Below are 6,090 nucleotides of genomic sequence, written 5' to 3' on the forward strand. Positions count from 1 at the left end.
TTGTGAACAGCAGTATCTGTTTGCGTTAGAGCTTTTGCATGGGCTTGGTTAAATCCACAAGGCAGAGAATTCTTATTGAGTTAGTCAAATTAAGTCATTCTGACATCACGGGATGGACAGGGATGTGCAAAGGAGACTGACAGTGGAAGAAGGAGTACCTCCAACAAGACGACTTTAAAGTCCTTCGGGGAAACAGGCTAGACAGACAGGCAGGCCGGCCTGCGGATTCCACAACTCGGACTGGGGTGAGTGCCTCCCTACCTCCATTCTGAATCTCTAGCCTCAGATGACATTAAGAAAATGCTCTTACCATGATGACAGAGATGCAGACCTTATGGATAGGTTACATCAATTCCGCTCTAGCCTCAGATGACATTAAGAAAATGCTCTTACCATGATGACAGAGATGCAGACCTTATGGATAGGTTACATCAATTCCGCTCTAGCCTCAGATGACATTAAGAAAATGCTCTTACCATGATGACAGAGATGCAGACCTTATGGATAGGTTACATCAATTCCGCTCTAGCCTCAGATGACATTAAGAAAATGCTCTTACCATGATGACAGAGATGCAGACCTTATGGATAGGTTACATCAATTCCGCTCTAGCCTCAGATGACATTAAGAAAATGCTCTTACCATGATGACAGAGATGCAGACCTTATGGATAGGTTACATCAATTCCGCTCTAGCCTCAGATGACATTAAGAAAATGCTCTTACCATGATGACAGAGATGCAGACTTTATGGATAGGTTACATCAATTCCGATTGAGTTATATTTCGTCGACGTGTGGGTTAGAGCAATGTTCTAGTCCTAATTCTCTGGCGAATCAAACTAGAGCAGCATATTATTTGATGTTATTCTGAGTGACATATTTTTTGCATTCACGTGTCAGTCAACATGGTGCATGTGCCTCAGTTGTTTATGTCATGATATAACTCCCGGGTAAAGGAATCGACACTCGACCATCCCACTCCATCCATGGCCATGATGATTCAGAGCCAACTCCATGTTTGCACCTCTCAATAGGCTGTTCTGAAGTTGGCCAAAAAAGTAAGCAGAGGTATTTGTGTAGTTATCTGTTTCTGGCCTACCGAATAATTACATAGCAGGCTTATTGTCACACTAGGCTCTGCATAGCTGTTACCTATTTGACTCTTCTATTAGTTGTTTAAATGTGTGTCCTATGTGGCACTACTTTCACCTTTTTTGTTTCAAAACAGCCTATGTTGGGACTTTCGGGAGTTGCTAAGAGTTTGTTCAATCTGAGTCACATGTCTCTCGTTGATGCTCAGTGTCCTCGCATGATAGGAGAGAAATGGAAAGAGCGGGAGGGAGGGGATATTTGGGTGAGGTCGTTGTCACAGATGCCTCCCACAGCTGCCAGCTGCTACCATTTTATAAGACTCTGTACACATCCATCTCAAAATAACCCCTTCGATACAAGACGGAAGGAACTCTGAGATGGGCATACCACTGTGATTTTTATTTTGTTGCTACAACATAACAACATTGTGAGAATAGAATAAATGAATAGGACCACTCTTAAGTGTATGTGATATGTGTATATGATCATGACTCATTTCTCGTCAGGTGAAGGTTACAAAGTCGTCAGACCTGTTTTATATCTCTTATTCAATTCAACAACTGAGCCACAAAATTAAGGCTGTGTGGAATAAGTTGAGACATTTTTTTTTTTCATTCAGCATCACTCAGTCAAGGGAAGTATACTATTATTTCTAACAAAGATATCTGCATATGTTTCCAGATGTTGTATATCCCTGCAAATAGTCAGAATTCATGTCAACATTACAGTTTTGAAAATAGAGCTTGTCCAAAAAAAAAGTAGTCTCTTGGGACAACTTATCCCACAACTTACTTATTGGGTAAGTTGAATCACGGGACAGGGTAAGTTAAGCCTCCTACAAATGTCTGTACTGAATTAAATATTACCACTACCTTTTTAAAAACCGTATCTTTATTTACCCCAACACAATCGCTTTTTGTATTTTCATATTTTTTCCAACACAGGCTTAACACCTAACAAACACTTCGTACTTTTTTAACACTTTTAACATAGGCCAGGCCCTGTTGTTATCTCATATCCCAGTGATGCCTTGCATTATGCCTGGGAAGGAAACACTTCCATTTGCTCAACTTGACATTGGATCAACCATTGGCTCAACTTACCCCATGGTCATTGGCTTACCCCAAGGCAAACATTTTTACTATATTAGCCCACACAGCTACAAGGATGCACTTTAATGCTAGGTTTAGGACCTCATATTGACGCTTATGGAGACTCCAACTGATGTCTAGAACAATCTTAAAATGATCTACTTTGGTTTAGATACAAGCATCATGAAAACTCTTAACACATTAATTTGACTTTAGGTGAATCTGTTTTTTGGACCTGACTTGCTTACCACTTTTTCCATGTGGTTTCTTCCTTCAGACTCCATGAAATGATGACCTCTTCCTAAAAATTTGGTCAAATTATGAATGTTGTGTATGGTTTCCTATAAACAAGGGTGGCTCTGCTTACACACTCTTCCCTACTGTATTGACCGGTCAGAATTTAAAGTTAAAAAAAAAAAAGAAATGTTATCATATTCAATGATTATTAAAACATTGATCACTGCGGGGCTGGGTTTAATGCAGTATAATTGTCTGGGGAGCTTACTGAAAATGTTTCATATACGAGTAGCCCTGGACAAGGGCGTTCTCTAGGCCTACATGGATAAGCCTAAAAAAATCGGTGAGTGGCTCTCAGCACCACTTAAGCCTGAAATAGCTAGAGAGGCAGCGGGCAGGATTAGTGATGCAGGGTCAAGAGGTTGTCACCTGTTTGTCCTCAATCACGTCACCCTGCGGAATCAAACAGATACTGGAACATGGACATGAAATTAAAGGCTACAGGATGTCTTCATTTGGTTTTCATCCATAGGATATATGTTTAGTCACTCCATTTTGTAGTCTACTAAATCAACACCCTATGAACATTGAACATGTATTGCTACAGTGTCTTCAGGAAGTATTCACACCCCTTTTACTTTTTTACTTCACATTTTGTTGTCTTACAAAGTTTAATTAAAATGGATTTATTTGTCTTTTTGTTCAACAATCGACACAATACTCTGTCAAAGTGGAAGACAAATTCTAACATTTGTAAAACAAAATCATGAAAAATACAAAATACCTTTAAGTATTCAACACCTTGAGTTAATACACATTAGAATCAACTTTGGCAGCTGTGAGTTTTTATTGGTAAGTCTCTAAGAGCTTTCCACACCTGGATTGTACAGCAGTTGCCCATTATTATTTTCAGAAGTCTTCAAGCTCTGTCAAATTGATTGATGATCATTGCTAGACAACCATTTTTAGGTATTGCCATAGATTTTCAAACAGTTTTAAGTCAAAACTGTAACTTGGCCACAGGAACATTCACTGTCTTCTTGGTAAGCAACTCCAATGTAGATTTGGCCTTGTGTTTTAGGTTTTTGTCCTGCTGAAAGATGAATTCATCTCCCAGTGTTTGGGATTTTGCCTGTGCTTAGCTCCATTCTGTTTCTTTTTTATCCTGAAAAACTCCCCAGTCCTTAACAATTACAATTATATGCATAACAAGATGTACCCACCACTATTTTTGAAAATATGGAGTGGTACTCAGTAATGTGTTGTATTGGATTTGTCCCAAACATAACACTTTGTATTCAGGACAAAAAGTAAATGACTTTGCCAAATGTGTTGCTTACTTAAGTGCCTTGTTGCAAACAGGATGGATGCTTTGGAATATTTTTATTCTGCACAGTCTTCTTTTCACTCTGTCAATTAGATTAGTATTGTGGAGTAACTACAATGTTGTTGATCCATCCTCAGTTTTATATCACAGCCATTCAATTCTGTAACTGTTTTAAAGTCACCATTGGTGTCTTGGTGAAATCCCTGAGCAGTTTCCTTCCACTCCAGCAACTGAGATAGGAAGGACGTGTGTATCTTTGTAGTGACTGGGAGTATTGATACACAATCCGAAGTGTAACGAATGGGTTGACCATGCTCAAAGGAATATTCCATGGCTGCTTAAAAATGTTTTTTTTTTTTTAAACATCTACCAATATGTGCCCTTCATTGGAAAACCTCCCTGGTCTTTGTGGTTGAATCTGTGTTTGAAATGTACTGCTAGACTGAGGGACCTTGCAGATTAAAGACCGAGTATGTGTTGGGTACAGCGATGAGATAGTCATGTTAAACACTATTATTGTCCATGCATCTTATGTGAGTTGTTAAGCAAATTTTTACTCCTGAACTTATTTAGGCTTGCCATAACAAACGGGTTGAATACTTATTGACTCGAGATTTCAGCTTTTCATTTAAAAAATAAGTAATAATTCTACAAACATAATTCCACTTTCACATTCTGGTGTATTGTCTGTGTAGGCCAGTGACAGAACTCAATTAAATCCATTTTAAATTCAGGCTGTAACACAATAAAATGTGGAAAAAGTCAAGGGGGGTGAATATTTTCTGAAGGCACGTGCTGTTAAGGACATGGTATCACATTTCTGTGTCATAGCGCTAGTTACTGTGATGACACAGACAGGCCCATTGGACGTAAACGCTCACTATGTGCATTTCAGAAGGTTTTGGCAATGTAAATGAAGTTTTTACTTCAGATAATAAACTGACCTTGGTGTGATGGTCAGTTGAGGTCCTAATACTTTGTATATTTGTTTGCAACCTAGAACTACTAAGAAACATCATGCTATTTTTAAGCCTGTTGAGTTTTGTTCCTCTTGAATAATCTCCCCTCGGCCGTCCATTACGTCAGTCGTAAAACTGTCCTGACCAGTTCCCAGACAGACAACCCAGTTCAAAAGTCAAAGCCCTTGTGACTCTTATGTTATTCCAGCCGATCTTTCCATGGTCCTCGTTGTCATAACAATCATAAACAATTAATGGGTTTGAAGGAGGACACAGGAGAGCACTCTGTTGTTGCTGAGCTATAAATCCCTGTTTCCACCGGCACTTAAAATTAGGGACAAATTCGAGGTGGCTCAAATGGAATTCTCTAAAGCCCTGTTTCCAATGGCACTTAAAATTAAGGATAAATTTTGAGGTGGCTCGAATGGAATTCTCAAAAGCTCCGTTTCCACTGGCACTTAAAATTAGGGACAAATTCGAGTTGGCTCGAATGTTTATCTCAAATTCCACCTGGCTCGAGGGAATCCCGGGCCAGCGCAGCCCAGTTTCACAATTCGAGTTCGAGCTGGTGACGCCGTTACTATGCAACCACCAAGCTGATCCCTGCTGGATGCTGATACAACGTTTAGCTAGCTTGTCTGGGCTTGTCGCTGTTACCTAGCACACGAATAAGCAGTACTGTAGTAGTCAGACATGACACAAATTACCGCCATAGCTGGATCCTTCATTCATTTTTGCACTACACAAACTTTTATGAGAACAGTCAGCCCTTGAATGTTAGCTACCTAATGTTAGCAAGCAAATCAGAGTTGAAACAAGCTAGCTAGTTAACGTGAGCTAGCAGGAATTTTAGCTGGCCAGGTCGTATTGAAAGCTAGCTACACGGCTCAGCCTGGTTGGCACTGGCAGGAGTATGGGGTAACGTTAGTTACAGCATGGTGAGGGTGAATTAAATTCTTCATCTTGTTAGATAGCTAGTTAGCAACATTAGCGAAGCCAGCTGCAGTCACATATTGGCTACCTAGCAATATGACATTTCACATTTCTGGAGGCAGTGGAAACGCAATTTGAGCTAGCCCACCAAGGCCAGCCCAACCTGGGTTGACTTCAAAGTGCCAGTGGAAACATCTGAACTCAGATTGCATGATGCTACTGATGGGACATGATCGGATTGGTTTAATTCTGTCGTGTGCCTTCCTGTACTATTCTAAGAGTGTGCTTAGATCATGCTCTTACTGTAGATATATGTCAATATGCTTAATAGATTTATTTTCAATGGGAAATGGACATTGGTTTTGTTCGGTTCACGTTCCAAACAGCCCTCAGTCTTTGACCTTGGCACCTGGCTGCTGACTGATTCTATTATCCCAGTTGTCCTGTTTC

This window comes from Oncorhynchus tshawytscha, linkage group LG20 (genome assembly GCF_018296145.1).
Source record: "Oncorhynchus tshawytscha isolate Ot180627B linkage group LG20, Otsh_v2.0, whole genome shotgun sequence".
Lineage (NCBI taxonomy): Eukaryota > Metazoa > Chordata > Actinopteri > Salmoniformes > Salmonidae > Oncorhynchus > Oncorhynchus tshawytscha.